The 20,938-nt window shown below is 39.3% G+C and overlaps 1 pseudogene; it reads left to right on the plus strand.

The window, feature by feature from the left end:
• The window catches only part of LOC112673218 (glutathione S-transferase Mu 1-like), a 60,314-nt pseudogene extending 40,148 nt beyond the window's left edge, over positions 1-20,166 (plus strand).
• Positions 20,167-20,938: the final 772 nt, after the last annotated feature.

Raw genomic sequence — 20,938 nt, forward strand, 5'->3', positions numbered from 1 at the left:
ATTTTATTTTTTTAATTTTTATTATTTTTTTATAATTTATTTATTCATAGAGACACAGAGAGAGAGAGAGAGAGAGGCAGAGAGGCAGAGACACAGGTAGAGGGAGAAGCAGGCTTTATGCAGGGAGCCTGACGTGGGACTCGATCCTGGGTCTCCAGGATCACCCCCCGGGCTGCAGGCGGCTCTAAACCGCTACGCCACTAGGGCTGCCCTATAAATCATTTTTGTAGTTGGCATCTTTGAGTGTTTGTTGGGAGTTGGTGATGCTGGGCAGGAAATGATAAAGCAAAATATTTTACAGCCATACAGGTTAGGTTAGCTATTTGCTATGGCCTTATGAAATTACTTCCAGAATGACATATTTACCTTACAGAGCCAGGAAGTAGATACCAGACTTTAGGATAAAGACAGCTTTAAAAACTAAGAATCTAATGAAGGCTGAGGATTAACTACAACTTCAGTGAGAATTACAGATTTCCCTGAGCAGATGGAAGAAGTAAAAAATGGCAGCCCTTGAACTCAGAAAAACTCAATCATATAAAAAACAGAGGCAGAATCCTCATGTAGTAACTGAGAAAAGGCCTCCATTCTCTTAAAATGGAAGATATTAAAATGTTTCAACTTAATGCACCTGGCCAAATTCACTGTACAATTATAATGTAGGTAGGAATTACAAACTGGCTTATTAGTCCAGTTAGACAAATTTTCTTGAACATTTCAAGTACAGAGGCACCAAATATGCACAGATTCTTTAATACAAAAAATTTAAAAAGTATAGCTTTTAAAGATTTATGCTTTAATTCTAAATCTTCCTGTGATTAAAAGAACCTTACCTCTGTGGTAGGCAGAATTCTAAGATAACCCCCAATGATCCACACCCTTGTATAATCACCTGTCCTTTAGTGTGGCTGAAACTTAGAAATATGATGAGATTGCTGTGACTTGATTACTAATCAATCGACTTTGAGCTAATCAAAACAGACAGTCTTGTATTGATAGGGTCTGACTTAACCAGGCAAGAAGGTAAAAACATCACAGAAGTATTCTACCGACTTTGAAGATGTAGCTGACCCCTGGCCAACTCCAGCAAAAACAAAAACAACCCCAAAACCAAAACAAAAACAAAAAGCCAACCTGGGACCTAAGTCCTACAACCACAAGGAATTCAGTTGTAACAACCTGTAAATTTAGCAAAGGACTCTGGGCTTTACGTGAGAACCACAGCCCTAGATATCAGCCTGGTAAGACCCTGGTCTGACCTGTGCCAGAACTCATGGTCCACAGAAACTGTCATAGAAAACTAATATTCCATCTGTAGTGGATTGACTTGTGTCTCCCTCGCTCCACACACACAGAAAATACGTTGAACATGTTGAAACCCTAACCCTTAGTACCTGTGAATGTGATCTTATTTGGAAATAGAGTCTTTGCAGATGTAATCAAGTTAAGATGAGGTCATACTGAGTTTGGGTGGGCCCTAAATCTGATGACTGGTGTCCTTATAAGGAGAGAGAAATTTGTAGACACACATAAACAAACAGAGGAAAGATGGCCAAGTAAAGATGGAGGCAGTAATTGGAGAGATGTAGCTAAAAGCCAAGGAATGGTAGTGATTGCTGGCAACCATCAGAAGCTGGAATAGGCAAAGAAAGATTCTCCCCCTAGAGCCTTCAGAGGGAGCATGGCCTGCCAACATCTTGATTTCAGACTTCTGGCCTCCGGAATTGTGAGAGGACAAATTTTTGTTGTTATAAGCCGCCCAGTTTGTGGTAATTTGTTATGGAAGCTTTGGAAAACTAATACACCCTCTAAAGAAACACTTATGCCATCCCTGGCAGAGAGTTGCCAGACACTCACCAAATCCATTTTTTTCTTTCTTTCTTTTTTTTTTTTTTTCCATTTTTTTTCTAGCACATGGCTAGACCACGTCCTCAGTAGTCTTTCATCTGGAGTGGTCATGTGACCAATTCTTGCTGATAGATTGTGGCCAAAGTATTGTGACACTTTAGATCATTGAGTTAAAGCTGCTGTGCTTTGTCCAAGCTCTGTCTTGACTTGTTCCATAGCAACCTTGGAGGCCACGTGTTGAAGATGGCAGCCCCACATGATTAAATGTGCCTGAATCTCCAAGTCTCTGCTTAGAGGAAAACCATAGTCCAGGAACATCTGCATTGGACTTTCCATGAGAGGGAAGTAAACTTACCTTGTCCTAAGCTACTGAGGTTTGGGGGCTTGTTAATTGCCCCATTATACCATTCCAAATATTGTTTGAGAGTTGATGGTACATAGTGTCCAGAGATATCAGCTGGGTTGGAGTAGCAGCCAGACAAAGCAATTTTTTTCCTGATCTCAACTGTCAAGCTGAGCCCCCTTTTTATACTCACGGAGTCTTGTACTATATATACACTAAAGTTTAAAGAAGGGATGATCACTGCATTAGGAACTGGCTTACGCAATTATGGAAGTTGAGAAATCCCACAATCTGCCATCTGCAAATTGAAAATCCAGGAAAGCTGGTGGTATCAGTCAAAATCTGAAGGTCTAAGAACCAGAACTGATGGTGTAAGCCTCAGTCTAAGTGTAGAAGTCCAATGTCCTGGCTCAATCAGTCAGGCAGTGAAGAGACAGTTTTCCCTCTTTTGTCTTTTGTTTTATTCAAGCCCTTAAAACATTGAGTGATGCCAATTCTCATTGGGCAGGAAAATCTGCTTTACTGAGTTCAATGATTCAAGGGCTAATCTCATCCAGAAACACCCTCACAGACATACCCAGAAATAATGGGTAGCTAAATATTTGGGCCCTCCATGATCCAGTCATGTTGACACATAAAATTAATCGTCACAATCACAAAGCCTGCATCCCTGGTTTGTACCTAATTATTACGAAATTCCTCCATCCACTCACAGAATCCTACAACCTCAGGCTACTCCTTCACAAAATGGGATCTTTAAAGTTAATATCTCAGGATACTTAAAAACCTTTATGTTTTAGTTTTAAATTCTTTGGTCTTGACAGATCATGCATTTTTCCTTCTTTTTCAACACAACTTTTACAGATTTTAAAATACATCTGGAAGAATTTCTCAAGGCTTTGTCCCTAGTTTTAAGGGCATTATACTGACATGTTTGGACATTTAAGAGAACTCTAAGATTCACTATACTTTTAAATTTAATTTATTACTTTTATAGGAATAAATTAAGTGCTGAGAAGGTTTTATTTGTTAGTCAGATATTTAAGGGGCTTAAAAAGTAAATTGAATTGTTCCATTTATAAGGACATTTCATTTAAATGGGACTAATCATCAGTCAAAGGCATCTGTGTGAGTAATCATTAAACTTTACTAGATTCATAAATAGAATGATAAGATAGATTTGTAGGTTGAACTTAGAAGGTTAAGGAAAAACTAGATTTGGAGTTTGTTATTTAAATAAAATATAATAACCTCATTTGATAGCAAATTATTTTCTGCAAACAAAGTTTCACATTATAGCTCAAAACCAAAATCAAATGAACAAAGAAACAAACCTGCTTCCACATCACAAGTAGATAGCTTCTAATCTACTCTGTGTTGGGAAATCAGATAATCAGAATTTTGAAAGTATTGTGTAGATAAGAGTAATGAGCTCTGGTCAGTGTCTGAAGAGCTCCTTAAAAAGGAAAGAGCATGAATTTTAGTGTACATAAAAGGCATGGTGTATTTAGACACGAATGATCATCAGGGATGTTTGTTAAAAGATCAGATTCTGGGCATCTCCCTTGTGAATCTGATCCCCTGAATCTGAGGTGGGATTTGGGGAATATGGAGTGTTTAATACAGTGATTCTCAAAGGGTGGTCTGTGGACCAGTGGTATTAGCTTGACTTATATCAAGATGTTTCTTCACAGTCAACAAAAACAAAAATAAACAAGTGGGACTATATCAAACTAAAAAGCTTCCGTATAGCAATAGAGAAAATCAACAGAGTGAAAAAGTAACCTATGGAATGGGAGAAAATATTTGCAAGCCATTTGTGATAATCTGCACAATATACAAGGAACTTCAACTCAATAGTAAAACAAAACAAAAAAACAACTAATAGCCTGATTTACAAATGGGCTAAAGACTTGAATAGACATTTTTCAAAAAAAAAAAATAACCCCACCCATACATATGGCCAACATATATAGGAAAAGATCCTCAACATAACCAATCATTAGGGAAATGCAAATCAAAGCCACAAAGACCACATCACATCTATCAGGATGGCCATTATCTAAAAAACAACAGCTAACTGGTAGTGAGGATTTGGAGAAATTGAAACCCTTGCACAATGTTAGTGGCAATGCAAAATAGTGCAGCCACTGTAGGTAACTGTATAGAGGTTCCTCCAAAAATTAAAAATAGGACACCATAGATCCAGCGCTCCCACTTCTGGGTATTTATCCAAAAGAATTGAAATCAAGATTTCAAAGAGACATCAGCACTCCTACATTCATTGCAGTACTATTCGCAATAGCAAGGGGTAGAAACAACATAAATGTCCATTGACAAATGAATGGATAAAGAAAATGTGGTACATATATACAATGGAATACTACTCAGGCTTTAAAAAGAAGGAAATTCTTTTTTTAAGATTTTATTTGTTTATTCATGAGAGACACACAGAGAGAGAGAGAGAGGCAGAGACACAGGCAGAGAGAGCAGTAGGCTCCATGCAGGGAGCCCGACGTGAGACTCGTGAGACTCGATACCAGGTCTCCAGGATCAGGCCCTGGGCTGCAGGCGGCGCTAAACCGCTGAACCACCTGGGCTGCCCAAAAAGAAGGAAATTCTGCAATATGAGACAACATGGGTAAACCTTGAGGATATTACGCTAAGTGAAATTAGCCAGTCATAGACAAGTACTATGTGATTCCACTTATATAAAGTATCTAAAATCGTCAAATTCATAGAATCAAAGAGAGGAGTGGTGGTTGCCAGAGGTTGAAGAGAGGGAGAAATGGGAATTACTAATAAATGAGCATAACATTTCAATAAAGCAAGAACAAGTTCTAGAGATATTCTGTACAACATTGTATCTGTCATTAACAATAATGTATTACACACTTAAAAATTTGTTAACGTGGTAGATCTCATGTTAAATAGTCTTACAGTGAAATATGATACGATACGATATCATATCATATGATATGATATGATACAATAAAAATAGGGAGAAAAAATATTTCTTATGTTCTCTTATCAATCTCCGTCACTTTTTATTTAGGAGTGATTTCTGTTTTCCTAAGTCAGTGGCTATCTTCCTCCCTGAAGGAAGGAATCTCTGCCTACTGCTTCTGGGTTTCCAAGGCTGCAGACTCATCATGGCTTTTTACCCTCTTGACATCCCAATTTTTCTTTTCTTTTTTTTAAAGCATAGAGCTATCCTTTAAAAAAAACTTTTAAAGATTATTTTTATTTATGAGAGACAGAGAGAAAGAGGCAGAGACATAGGCAGAGGGAGAAGCAGGCTCCCTGTGGGAGCCCGATGGGGGACTTGATCCCAGGACCCCAGGATCACGACCTGAGCTGAAGACAGACCCTCAACCACTGAGCCACCCAGGTGCCCCCACCCCAATTTTTCAATTTTCAGATTGAATGTGGTCTAGAAGAATGTCATTCAGTGGGCAGAGCCGGGACATTTCCTGTCATCATGATGTAGACTATTGGCTGAGGCAGTCTGTTTACTTTTTCAGTGACTCCCTGCGAATTGATGCAAGTGCACTGTTGTGACACGGATTGTTTCTTCAGAGGTCTTTAAAAATGTCTTCTTGACTGTGATACATATAATTGAAAAGGCCATGTACAGGAGTGTGTCTCTCATACATCCTTGCAAAATGTGAGGGCAGGAATGGTGAGATGTTAGAGATAAATCTTAGAAATGCCATGTTATCTGATAATTCCTAAGTGTGCAAATGATGAGGAAGTCACAAGTAATTTTACTAGAATATGTATAAAAATGGACTCCACACATGGCCTCATTGGGCAGGAATACTGCAATTGCAAAGGGAGGCCTGCCCCTAATATTTGTAGGGCTTGAAGCAAGAGTGTCAATGAAGACCCCAGCCATAGCTTCCACCTCCCTTTCCTTCCACCTCTGGCTTTGTTTTGAACTACGAGAGGCTCTGGGCAGCTCCAACTGTATTCCATTGAGTCCTGTACCCCATTCACCCAGTTCATCAGCCATTCCTTAGCACAGTCTGCTCTCAAGAGGATGGACCTGGAAACAAGCCTGTGTGGGCCCTGGAAGTGGCTTGGATCCCTTTGGGTAGAGAATTTTAGCATCCTACACTTGACCTAGAAGAGGGGCTGTGGGGTTTGAGTGAGCACATTTCCTTGGTTCTATGGATTACTTGCTTTATGTGGAGGGCACTACTGGAGGAAATCTAAAGCAGGGTCTTCTAAACTTTCAAGTGTGGGCTTCCTTCTAGGTGAGGGGCCCTTGGTGCCCAGGTCTACAGGTAGTACTGGCCATGGGATCCAACAACAGAGAATATCTAATTGTCAGAAAGGATGTGTCATGATGCAGAAACTACACCAGCCCCTTATAGAACTCTTTGGGACACCTAATTTTTACCAATGGCCATAGTCAGTTAATTTGAGACCCTAAATCATTATGCTTCCATTTTTCTTCTCTTATTGCAACCACACCCTTCCCTCAGAATCCCCCCCCCACAGCAATTCAGTTTTGCTATGATTTATGATTTTTAATCATTAAGCCACCTTTAAGAGTTAGAACAGCTCAAACTTCTTTGGGATTTTGAAATGTTCCATGGGAGAAAAAAAAAATAACAGAGTTTCGTGGTTAAATAAGTTCAGGAAATGGTGCATATGCCATCTCCCTAGCCTGGTGACTTAAAATGCAGCTTGGAATATTAAAGACTCTGAGAATTCCCACAGTAAAAATAGTCTGTTTAACTTTAACTGTTTGATTCCCCTATGTATTTGAAAATAGACACCTCACTTCTTTTATTCCAATGAAGTGCTTATTAATAGTTTCTGGCTTAAAGGACAGTTACACTAAGACGTTCATCTATTTATTTAATACCTATTTATTATCCCAAATACTGGACTAGAGACACAAAAGGAAGCAAACCAAGGATGTACCGTGGGGCGCCTGAGTGGCTCAGCCTGTTGAGGATCCAACTCTTGGTTTCAGCTTGGGTCATGATCTCAAGGTTGTGGGATCCAGCCTGGTGTCAGGCTCCATGCTGAGCACAGAGTCTGCTTGTCCCTCCTTCCCCCTCTGCCCCACCCTGTGCTCCTCTTCTCTCTTTCAAATAAATAAATAAAATCTTTTAAAAGATTTTAAGATTTTAATTTCTTAATTTCTTAAAAGAAATTAAGTCTTTTTTAAGTTGAAAAAAAATAGACTGTGCCTTTGGGGAGCTATTAATCATTTTACCAGCAACTTCAAATATTGATTTAATTTAAATTTGGAAAAAGCTCAGTTTTGTTTAGGAGTCTTAGTGCAGTTATAACTTGAGGTCAGTTACTATTTAGCTGGCTGGAAAAATGCATGACTGTCAGAGTGTGCCTGCTGCCTGTTACCTTTTCCACTGTTTCCTGTCTGTGAAAGGTGTCTTGGAATTAGAAAATCAAAGATCATTTTATCTCAGACCTGATGTGGGCCATCCCAAACCTCTGGGATGCTTTAGGGTTGATGTGACTCAGCACTACGTCCTAGGATTCTGGAGCTAATGTGGCCCATTATAACCTCCCAGGTTACTTAGGGGCCGATGTGATCTATTTCAACATTCCAGGGTACCTTGTGTCTTCTGTGGTCTCTTGCGACTTCCAAGGGTACTTGGTAAGCTGTCAAATGATCAGTGATTTTCCAGGGGACCTGCCCAATCAATCACAGTATTAGAGTCGTTGCTACTTAGAACCATTGCTTTTGTGTTGGGGGCACAGGCTTTTCTGGGAAACTTTCGGAGCTTCTTGTACATTTCACATCTTAGTGTTATCACACCACTTGCCCGCCATGATCAGGAACGTATGACACAACCAGACATGACATAAGAACTGCTTGTCTCCTTAGGGGTGTTTTTAGGTATAACCCTTGATGAAAGCAGGAAAAGAACTGGGTGGTCTCTGAACAGCTCTTCAGTTACAGTGACTACAGAAGATTTTATTTGTGCCCCATCCATATTTCTTCCACACTCATCTCTACATGTTGAAGGCTGCTTCCCATGAATGCCAGTGACTCTGCCAGGGGGCTTTTTTCCCCCTCTGGCTGAGGGAACATGCTCAGCCTTCACACATAGTAAGCATAAAGTGCCAGAGAGTTAATGCTTCTGGAAGCGATCTTCAACCAATGGTAATAAGAAGCTAGTGAACAAATACCCTAGCTTTTTCACCCTTAGTTGGGATAACACTGAGATAGTTTCTTCACTTCCTTTCTCACAGATCCCCACTATAGCTGACCTCCAGTTGCCATAATAGTAACTAGCTTGAAAACACACACTTTATCCACCACAGTTGCTTCCATTCTCATTTCCCCATTCCCCTACTAGTGTTTCCTAACATTGCTTCCCCGCCCACCCCCAAGATGCCTACACTTCAGTACTTGTCTAAAGTCTCCTTATTGGATAAAACCCAAACCAAGTCCATGATTCTAACATATTTTGACTTCAAGTTTGCTAGTGGAGGCTAGAGACACTTTCCTGACTTGTGACTATCATGTGGCACCACCTGTTTGGAAAATGTTATACTCCTCTTTGAATTTGTTGCTTTAAATATTTTTTAAGATTGTATTGATTTATTCATGAGAGACACAGAGAGAGGCAGGGACACAGGCAGAGGGAGAAGCAGGCTCCCCGCGGAGATCCTGATAAGAGACTCAATCCCAGGACCCCGGGATCATGACCTGAGCCAAACGCAGCGCAGACCTTCAACCACTGAGCCACCCAGGTGCCCTGTTGCTTTAAATTTGAGGAAAAAATATATTCAGACTCTACTCGTGATAGAGGTTATAAAACAAGAAAGAAAAATCTCTCCTGATATCAGGAGTTAAAAAATAAAACCATTTGGTCTAAATCTCTTACCTGTCAATCTTTTTTTGACTTGAATCTGGCTGAATTCACTGATACATTATTACTTGTAAGCAAAAAAGGATTGTTTTATTGTATGCATGTCCTGCATGTGTTATTAAGAAATGAGAAGACTGGAAGTGGCCATCATAACTGAAAGGAGGTAGGATCTTGTATCTCAGTGTGGTGGGTAGCTTCTAAGATAGCTCCTAAATATTCCTATCTCTTGGCATTCACAGCCCTGTGTAATCCCCTTCCCTTGAGTAACTTGCTTCAATGGACTATCTCAACTATGAGATGTCACTTCTTTGATTACATTCTAAGAGATTGTTGCCATGTTATCTTGCTATCCAGACTCTCTGCTTAAGATGATGAAACAAGCTGCCTTGTTTAAGAGGTCCACATGGCAAGGAACTAAGGGTGTCCTCTGGCTAACAGCCATCAAAGAACTGGAATTCTCAGCCCAGTAATCCAAAAGGAGCTGAATTCTGTCCACAATCATGCAGTGATCTTGGAAGTAGATCCTTCCCTAGTTGAGCTTTCAGATGTGACTCCAGCCCTGGCTGACACCTTAATTGCAGCCTCATAGGACACCCTGAGGCACAAAATCCAGCTAAACCGTGCTCAGATTCCTAATCCAAGGAAACTATGAGATAATAAATGTGGGGTTTTTTTTTTAGCTACAAATGTATGTGGCATTTTATTATGCAGCAATAGATAACTAGTATACTAAACATGTGTAAATATGTGCAATTGTTAAGTATTTGCACTTTCTTTTTCATTCTTTTCAAATATTAGGGGAAATATTTGGAATTTAGTAGGATAATTCAGGTTCTAACAGAGGTGATAGCATCCTGAATGCTGAATCAAATGGACCATGGTAGTGATGAATTATACTTAAATTTCAAGCTTGCACTTCCACTGTTGTCAAAGGAAAAGAAAGATTGCTTCTCTTTGAAAGTCTACCTGACCAAGACTCTTTGTATAAAAATGTCACTTATGGATGAATTTCTGAGTATATTTTGCACCAATGATCCTAAGTCATCCTAAGCATATGCAAATCTCTTAGCAACAGAAGATGATCCCAAATGAGAAAGCATCATGAGCCAACTCCCCTGCAAGCATCTGAGCCAACAAAGATGGGGTTTTAAACTTTATTTTAAAATATTAAAAAAATTCATCTCGAGAGAAAGGAGCAGCATGTATAAATCAATTAACTGTTTAAGTAAGTTCAATCACTTCAAGTTTATATCTTTTATGTCTAGGATAAATATATTTTAGAAATCCATACAGTAAAATGTGAAAAACAGTTTCCTTGGGATCAACATGTCTGCTGTGAAAGAAGTCATATTTCTTGTAAAACAATGCAACATAATGGATGACAGTGGAGTGTGGCCAACTGGTTTTAAATATCAAGCTGACAGTGGAATGTGGTATTTAGAAGATAGTCACAGCACAACATATAAGGAGAAATAGAAACCCACGGGTTGACAACTTAACAAAATGCAGTGTGTTCTCCAAAGGATTATTTCAGCCTCAGAAATAGGTACTTCTTACATAGCTTCACTTTGGGGTCAGTATACTCTGTCTGCTGTGGGTGAATTCCATGGGATCACTTCAGAGATGAAATTGCTTCATAACTAGGTCCTTTTACCCCTTTGTTCTCTAGTCTAGAAGTTTCTGGGTTGGGGTATGTGAAAGATCCATTTGGGTATGGGAAGAAAATATTAGGACTTTTTCCTTTAAAAAAACAAGAAAGAAATTAAGCTTTATCAGCAGTTAATACTCAGACTAACACTGAAGGCCTCACTCAGCCCATCTGCATAGAAGGCTGTTGTGTGTCATGTACCCGGTATCCATGGTTTCCTGAGAGAAAGCTTGTATTCCATAAAATGTAGACAGGTTGACAGAGGTCCTCTCACTATTTGTTGGTTCTATTCCAGGGTATTGAAGTTTACATGAGCCTGGTTAAGTGGATTTGACTGGAAGGTTTATTTTCTTGTAAAGTAGAAACTACACATTGAAACTATATACTGAAATAAAATGAGTGACCTTAAAAATTTCTTTTACCACACACAGGTCCGCTGGGTATCCCAAGGCCAAATGTGAAAAAGAGCTTTCGAACTTATTTTTCTTCTTCTTTTTTTTTTTCCAGTTTCTTAATATTGAAGCCTAGATTACTGATTGGAGTCCTCTCTTCTTTACCAATACAAGCATTTAATGCTATACATTTCTCCCTAATTATAGATAATTGTGGATAACATATGGGTGTGGCTTGTTTTTTTTTTAATTCAATCTGGCAATTGTGCTTTAATCGGTGTGTTGGCTGTGCATCTCACAAATTTTGTTATGCTGAATTTTCACTTTTATTTCAGCTCAAAATATTTTCTTATCTGTCTTGGTGCTTCCTTTTTGACCCATGGATTTTTCAGAAGTGTTTTGTTTAATTTCTAAGAGCTTGGGAATTTTCAAGATGTCTTTCTGTAATTAACTTTTAAGTTTAATTCCATTATTGTTGTGGAACATACTTTGCATCACTTTAATTCCTTTAAATTTGTTAAGGTTTGTCTTATTACCCAGGATGTAGTGTATATTAGTGAACATTCCAAATGCACTTGAGAAGATGAACATTTTGCCATTAAGTGAAGTTTTCTATAAATGTCAATTAGGTCCTTGTGATTGATAATTTTGTTCAGTTCTTTTATATCCTTGCTGAATTTCTGCATACTTGTTCTATCAAGTACTAAGAGAAGAGTGTTGAAAAATCTCCATCTGTAATTGTAAATTTATCTATTTCTCCTTTCAATTCTATCAGATTTTACTTCATGTATTTTGAAGCTTAGTTGTTTGGTGCATACACACATAGAACACTTATGTCTTATTAGTGAATTGACCTTTTTACGTTATGTAATGTCACTTTTTATCCCTGATAATTTTTTTTGCTTTTAAATCTATTTTGTCTGATAAATATTTTTTAAAGATTTTATTTGTTTATTCATGAGAAACACACAGAGAGAGGCAGAGACATAGGCACAGGGAGAAGCAGGCTCCCGGTGGTGAGCCCAATGGGAGACTCAATCCCAGGACCCTGGGATCACGACCTGAGCCAAAGGCAAATGCTCAATCCCTTAGTCACCCAGGTCTCCCTGTGCTCTGATGGCAGAGTAGTGGTGATAAAGATTGTATGGCTCCCAAAACCACCCAGGCGGCCCTACTTTGTCTGATATTAATATAGAATTTTTATGCCACAATAAAAAGAAATTTTAAGACTATTTCATATTGCATCATCCTAAATTTCTGTTTCATGTATGTTGTACAATGTATGTAATACCTAAGCACAATAGTGATTGTATAACATATGCAAAATATAAGTAATATATAAGTACAATTATGCTTGTAGGTGTATTATTTAAAAGTTGGGAGACTTTTTCTAAACTTACATAACCCAAAGTATACTATACCTTTCCCTGTTTTTACAGAATGTAATAGATGTTATGAATAAATAAAAATAATAAAATCTTTCATAGTCTTATAAGGATAGGAAATGCTGCTTTAAGCAGAACAGAACGTGTTTCTTTGTGTGTGACTTCCTGGAGCCTTTAACATGCTAGTATGTATGATAACTATCCAAGAGGCGCACAGTATGCAGTATTCCCCAGGCTCTGGTTCTTGGAAGAGGTTTGTTAGTCTTATTTTGTGATCAGTTTGTGTGCCTCATTGTACTCAGACTTGTGGTAAAAATACCACATTTGGCTCCTTTTATGTTTGTGATGTTTTGCTAACATCAAGTTACCAGTATGTCTTTCTTCATCATAAGTAAAAAGCAGCATTACTTTATTTTTGTGAAAGAAGTGAAACTGTATACGGCAATTAATCAAATTCTGACCAGACTGAAAGTATCAATTAACTTACTTAAATTGATCTATAATAAATCTAAAATAATACCAAAATATGGGGATTTAAGGAGTGCACTTGTTCTGATGAGCACTGGGTGTTGTATGGAAATGGTGAATCATCATATTGTACATCTGAAACTAATATTACACTGTATGTTAACTAACTGGAATTTATTTATTTATTTATTTTTAAAAGATTTTATTTATTTGAGAGAGACAGTATGGGGCAGGGAGGGACAGAGAGAGAGGGACAAACAGACTCCTTGCTGAGCAGGGAGCCCAATGTGGGACTCAATCCCAGGACCCTGGAATCATGACCTGGGCCAAAGGTAGACACTTAACTGACCGAGCCACCCAGGCACCCTGTTAACTAACTGGAATTTAAATAAAAACTTTAAAAAACGAAATAATACCAAAATATTCAGTACCTTATTTGAATATCTAACCAAGTAATGATGTAGCTATATATATAGCTCATGGATAAAATTCTATTTTAAAAGTCTGAATATTTTAGTATCACATGCGAGCACAATCCAAGTGAATTTTCTTCTCTATTAATTGCTTCACCTAAGTCCATTTATTCTGCCAAGAGATGTCTTAAAGTAGAGCCACAATTTCTGTCCGATTTTCCAACGCTGCAGTTCAGACCCTCTTCCTCTCTTAATTACTCTTGTATGACAGCCTCAGAATGGCTTTCTGGGCTTTCTTTCTGTTTCCCATTAAAGAATTTGGTCACCAGAGTTATTGTTTGAAAAATAGCACAAATGATTCATATCAATTCCTTTTTGAAAAATTTCCACTGCACAGCTTATTGTCCAAACTCCAGGATAATATTCAAACACAGAGAAGCCTTAAACATCGAACACCAATCAAAATATCTTCCTTCATGTCTTGATGCTCCACCCTAGATGCACCCTGAACTTTAGGCACACTGGCTTCATCATTCATAAAGTTGTTTTTTTGCCTATATTATATTATCATGCCCATCCTGTGAGGTTGACAAGATGTTTTACTATCTCCCACATTATGTGGGTGAAGAAACAGAGCCTAATGATCTTGCCCAAGGTCACATACCTGGTAAGAAAGAGAGTCAGCTCTCAAAGGGTAGTTTTCTGATTTCAAATCCAGCATTTGTTTCAGTGTATGAAGCTATTTGCCAGTGAAAGAAGCATGAGTCTAGAGATCAAGAGGTTCTAAAACAGTTCCTGAAGGTGATAACTTAAAGAATGATGGATTTAGATAAATAAGGTAAAAAAATTGTAGATAGATGCTCAACATCTATTCCATCATTCTTCTAGAGCAGTGGTTCTTGTTCTTGGCTTCACATTGAGATCATGGGTGGAGCTTTAAAAAACTGATGACCCAGTCTCACCCCAGAGAACCTCATGTAATTGATCTGGAGTGTGGCCTGGCATTGGGACTTCTAAAAGCTGCACAGATGATTCTAACGTGTGGCCAATATTAAGAACCACTGTTCTAGACCAGTTCTCAGAGAATGTTCTTTGGACCAACAGTATCAACATCACCTGAAAACTTGTTTGAAATGTAAATTCTCAGGCCTCACACCACATGTGAATCAGAAATTTGGGATGGGACCCAACCTTTGTGCTTTAATAAATCCACCTGGGGATTCTGATGCAGGCTAAAGTTTGAGAATTATGGCACTAGTATAATGGATTTGAAGCTTTTTAAAGGCACTTGGGTGGCTTAGTTGGTTGAGCTCTGACTCTTGGTTTCGGCTCAGATCATGATCTCAGGATCATGAGATCAAGCCCCATATCAGGCTCTGTGCTCTGTGGAGAGTCTGCTTGAGGATTCTCTCTCCCTCTCCCTCTGCCCCAAACCATACTTTCTCTCTCTCTCTCTCTTAAAAAATAAAATAAAATAAGAAATAAAACTTTTTGGACTGGAACTTACAGTAATAAATGCATTTTATATAGTATCTCAGTGCATTTCCATATTACATTCTCTTGACTTATATAACTAAAGCAAAATTTTCATGAAATGTTAGTAACCCTGAATGTGTACTATGATATTTTCTAGTCTATCCCAACCCATTCCATTTCATTAAAAAAATGAGTCATGACACCTTACATCAATTTTATAAACCATTAATGGATTATGAAAAACATGGATTCAGTGTCTTCTTCTCTGGTGTGGGGGTTAGAAAATTTAAATCTACATTCTAGAGACTCCCTTGCAACTGGTTATGCACATTATAGAAGGTTAAATGAATCAGGTAGGTGCATTCACATAAGATACGGAAGACAGAGTTTTTCTACAGCAGCATTAACAGAGGTCCCAATGTCAAGTAACTAGCATCATGGGTGTTGAGAGACAGGGTGTGGGATGTTAGTTTTCATAGTGTAGATCCTAGCAGGTATGGTGTAGTTCTGTGGTGGCACTGGTAATGATGATTGTTCTGATTGTAGCAGCTTTTTAAAATTATATCAGTGGCTATATGGTTCAGGAGCTAGAAGCTTCCTGATGTAGAGGAAATAGTAGCTTACTTGGTGACTTTCCTTTCTGCAGTCTGGCTTTGGGATTTGCTCTAGGAATCTCAGCTTAGAGTGTGTTTCTTCACCTTTTTCAGTGATTCTTACTGATTAAGAAACTGCAAGCCCTGGGTATAAAGTTTGTAGTAGACAAAGATAGGAGATAATACTGGAGAGACAGATCACAAAGGACCTTGTATACCATATTACTTGGAATTTGGAAGTTTTCTTGTAGGTCATGGAGACTGATTACATAATTTTAAGTGGAATTTTCAGAATTGAATTTTAACTAGATCAGTACTACTCAAATTGTGGTCCACCTATGGTTGCTGGTTCAAGAACTATTTGTTATCAGTCTGCAGTAAATACATAAATTGAGATTAAGTATTTGAAAGCTTTTATAGCAATTTGACAGTGCTGTCACATCCAAATGAGTGGTTGACTTTGACAAAGTATTGGTAGGCCATTGATTTAGGGGAAAAATAATCACACCGATCCTTCAGGTGTGATTACATACATACATACCATAGGTAGTTTGAGAAGCACAGAGTGAGATTATTCTGGAGGTTACATGGAGATTGAAATGAAGGTATGGGGCACCTGGGTGGCTCAGTGCTTGAGCATCTGCCTTCAGCTCATAATTCAGATCGAGCCTCACACCCGGATCCCTGCAGGGAGCCTGCTGCTGTCTCTGCCTATGTCTCTGCCTCTCTGTGTGCCTCTCATGAATTTTTTACAGCAGTTCCACTATGATGTGTCTGGATGTGTTTTTTGGATTTATTTGTATTTCTCCAGCTTGAGATTTAGTATGATTCTCACTGTCATTATCTTTTCAAACATTATTTCTCTTCTATGCTTTGTATTTTCTCCTTAAACTTCTATTACAACTGTAGTAAATGTGTTTCTTCTAGTTTCAAGGTCTCTTAACTGTGCTCCTGTATATTTTATTTTCTTTCCATTTGCACACCATTTTGGTAATTGTTCTAAACCACTCTTCTAGTTCAGCTATGTGTAGTGTGTTTTAGCATGTACATTGAGTTGGTGATTTCAAAAATGGTATTTCATTGTTTCTGATTTTATTTTCAAATCTTTGTTTTCTTGTTAATAGCATTTTCCTCCTCATGATTTGCAATTTGTTATTTTATTTCTTAAGCCAACTTACTATTTTTAGTTCAAATATAATTCCATTATATGAAGTTCAAGAGAATAGTATTCATGTTTTCTTTTATGTTTTCATTCATGGTGGCTGGTTTTATGTATTGATTGCATATACACATTTTTTTATTGTTAAGATCATGCTTAGTGGAAGGGGAGGGAATATTTATGTGTGGAAATCCTAGGTGGCCCATTTTGAGAATGGGTCCCTTCTATGGGATCTTGAATTTTCTCTTCTAGGCCTCTTGAAATATAATCAATTTGAGGTCATTTTTCCACTTTTTAAAAAATATTTTATTTTATTTATTCATGAGAGACACAGAGAGAAAGGCAGAAACACAGGCAAAGAGAGAAGCAGGCTCCTCACAGGGAGCCGAATGCAGGACTCGATTCCAGGACCCCAGGATCATGCCCTGAGCCGAAGGCAGATGCTCAACCACTGAGCCATCCAGGCATCACATTTTTCCACTCTTATACTGGTTTCTCAGGACTTTCTTGGATGACTCAGTGTGCTAGTCAGGATAAGTTAGAGTATCTCATTTATTAGTGTGATATATCACTAAATGGGACCTGATCACCAGATTTCCAATGTATGTGTGCATAGGTTTCTCCACAGCATGAAGCAATTCTCCAGACACTAGCTGGGTGTCCTACCACTCAGTTCTGACACTGTCTACCTGGAGATAGCATCAGATCTCACAGGTTAAGAGTTTAGTCCCACAAGACTATCACCCTGCCCCCCACCCCCACACTTTAGATGTCAGTCACAAGTCCAGATTGTCACCTGTGCTTCTTACCAATTGGCTCTAAATCAGGAGATTCCCACAGCTCCCTTCTTGGGTTTGATAAATTTTCTTGAGTGGTTCACAGAACTCTGGAAACCCATGTATTCACTAGATTAATGGTTTATTATAAAAGGACATAACTATAACTCAGGAACAGATGGATAGAAGAGATGCCTAGGGCAAACTATGGGAAAGGGTGCAGAGCTTCCATGCCCTCTCTGGGCCCACCACTCTCCCCACATCTGCATGTGTTTGCCAATCAGGAAGCTTTCCAAATCCTGTCTTTTGGGGTCTGTATGGAGGCTTTATTAACCAGGTATGGTTGATTAAATCATTGTCCATTGGTGATTGAACTCAATCTTCAGACCCTCTCCCCACCCCAGAAATGAAGGGGATAGGATTGAAACTTCTAATCTCTAATCACATGGCTGGTTCTACAGGTGTTCAGCTCTACCATTAGGTGCGGTCCAAAGGTCACCTCATTAACATAACAAAAGACATCTTTATTGCTCTTACCACAGGAAATTCCAAGTGTTTTAGGAGCTCTGTGCCAGAGCCCAGGATGAAGACCAAATATATATTTCTTATTATAAATCTAACATCACATTAATATATTTTCTGATAATGAATTATCATTGCATTTCTAGAATAAAGCCTACTTGATTGCATTTCTTGGATAAATCCTAGATGTTTTAATTTTTGTTTTGTTTTGTCTTAAGTACACTGCTGGATTTTACTTCATGAGATGTTTAGGATTTCCTTTTCTTATATTTTCCTTCATAGATTGTGTGTGTGTGCGTGTGTGTGCGTGTGTGTGTGTGTGTGTGTGTGTAGAGAGAGAGAGAAAGCAGGCGAGCAATTAATTTAATCTTGAAATTTCTGTTGCTTAAGACAACAAATGTTTGTTTCTTGCTCATACAAAATCTGCTTCAAGCTGGGTATCTCCTCAAAAGCAGCTCTCCCCAAGCAGAGATTCAGGCGGATCCAGGCTGTTTCTATTTTGTGATGTTCTTATGGCTCCTGGGTCTCTACAGCAGAAGAAAGCTCAAAGATGGTGAACGGGCTTTTGACTTCCTCAGCCCAGAAGTGACCGTGGGCAAAAGGTAGTCATGTGGCACCACACAGCTGCAGGGGGATGAGGAAGTACAGTCTTTTAGGTGCCTAGGAAGGAAAGGAAAACTATGTATTGGAGAGCATAAGTAATGTCTACCACACAGGCAGGTAAATTTGTACCCTGTGAGGGTAGCCTGCAGTTTTCAATTATCAAGGGAGACCTTCTTTTCACTCAAATCCCAAATCCAGACATTAACCTTTGCTGGAGGATTTATATCCTGTCTATACTTCTGAACAGAGTACACAGTTTTGACAGCCTATGTTTTATTCAGGGATCTTAATTCCATCTCTTTGCCTCACAAGGGCCTTAAATCTTGGTGCCTCTCCAAGTGGTTAAAATATGCAAGTCTTTTACTTACTAATGTAGTAATGCTTTTAGGGTAGCCAAAGCACTAGTGCCTATATTGTTAGTAGGTTTCCCTTTAATTTTTGACTCTTGGGATTCCTTCCTTCCTAAACTTTTTATTTGGATGTAATTTCTAACTTGAAGAAAAATTGGAAGGATAAAGTTCCAGCCCAGCTCCACTGAGGTTACACCCTGAGCCCACAGAAAGCTGAACGGTGGCCATGACCTTGGCTCCCTGGGGCACCCATGGGCTGGCTTATACCATCCACCTGCTTCTGGACCACACAGACTCAAGGCTATGAGGAGAAGAAATATGTGATGGGGATACTCCAAGTATGACAGAAGCCAGTGGCTGAATGAAACATTCAAGTTGAGCCTCGACTTTCTCAGTCTGCCCTACTTCATTAATAAAGTTCACAAGATCACCCAGAGCAGTGCCACCCTTTACTGCATTGCTCACAAGCACAATCTATGAGGAGAAACAAGAGAGAAGATTCATGTGGACAATTTGAAGAACTAGGTTACAGACACTTCCAATCAGCTGGCCAGTGTTTGCTACAGCCCTGACTTCGAGAAACAAAGCATGAGTCCTTGGAGGGGCTCCCTAAAAAGATGAAGGTCTCACAGACAGTTTCTATGGAAGAGGTCACCATTTGCGGGGGACAAGATCACCTTTGCAGATCTCCTTGCTTATGGCATCCTTGACCTGCACCATATATTTGAGCCCAAGTGCCTGAATGCAAGAAACATGAAAGACTTCATCACCCTCTGGCCTGAAGAAGATCTCTGCCTACATAAAGCCCAGCTGCCTCCTCCCAGGCCTATGTTCAGGACTGCCATGGGCAACTAGTAGGGCCCTGTTAAGACCAGGAGAGAGGAGAGAAGAGGGATGCCCAGGTAGCTCAGTGGTTGAGCATCTGCCTTCAACTCAGGGCGTGATCCTGGGGTCCTGGGATAGAGTCCCATATCAGGCTCCCCGCAGCGAGCCTGCTTCTCCCTCTGCTTATGTCTCTGCTTCTCTCCGTGTATCTCTCATGAATAAATAAATAAAATCTTTACAAAAAATCAGGAGAGAGGAGCAAGAAGCTAGTACTGCACCAGTACTGCTCCACTGGGGCTCTGGAGAAAAGGTGGACCTCCCGGCACTCCAGAATCACCCTTCTTGTTAATTTCTCCTTCTTTTCTTTCCCTTCTTCCTCACTTCAAGCCCTCTTAGGCCCCTATTACTCCCCCAAATACTTGTTCATGTAGGCCTTTTAAAGCTCTACAACACTCAACTTCTCTTCGGCAGTCTGTCCCCATTGACATTATCGCTCTTGCACTAATGTCAACTAGACCATTCTTCCTTTTATGGTTGCCTCTACTTTGAGGTGCCCAACTGGACTCCTCACCTGTCGAGCTCAGGCCTGAGCTCCCCAACATTTCCCTAAGGACAAGTATTGGCCTGGTATGCAGGCCCTGCTCCCCTAACATGGTCCTTGTCCCAGTCCTGCCTGATCCCTGGTAAAGCCTCAAACAAACATGCGCACACACACAATTTATGAAGGAAAATATAAGAGAAGAAAATCCTAGACCTATCTCATGATGCAAATGTTCTCATATCAAATTCAACAGTACTAAAAATGAAACAAAATTAAAAACATCTCAACTGTATTAGTCATATTTAAAATTTTGTCTGTATTTATATGTTTTGACATCTTGGAACCTTGCTAATCTTAGAGAGACTTCCTCTTCCAGGGCTAGCTAATTTCTAGAAATAGTAAACAATTTGCCTGCCAACAAGTCTTTCGTATGCAAACCAACAAATTCACAGACCAGTCTCCTCTTTTACCCTCTCACACATCAAGCCAATATTCTCCCTGCCCTAAATCATCCCAGGGTCAGGTACAGGATGACTGGGGACCATCTCTGTAACCTGCTAAAATTATTCAAACTCACCAATCCTAAAATATTTACCTTGCCTTGCCCATTCCTTCCCATGAAAACCACAATAAAGGCTGGCACCCATATTTCCCCCTCACTCCTTCTGCCTCCTGATTGACACTGGTACTTCCCTCTGTGGCCCTGCAAGATGCGACAAAACCCTCTCTTCTTAGG

This window comes from Canis lupus, chromosome X (genome assembly GCF_003254725.2).
Source record: "Canis lupus dingo isolate Sandy chromosome X, ASM325472v2, whole genome shotgun sequence".
In the NCBI taxonomy this organism is placed as follows: domain Eukaryota; kingdom Metazoa; phylum Chordata; class Mammalia; order Carnivora; family Canidae; genus Canis; species Canis lupus.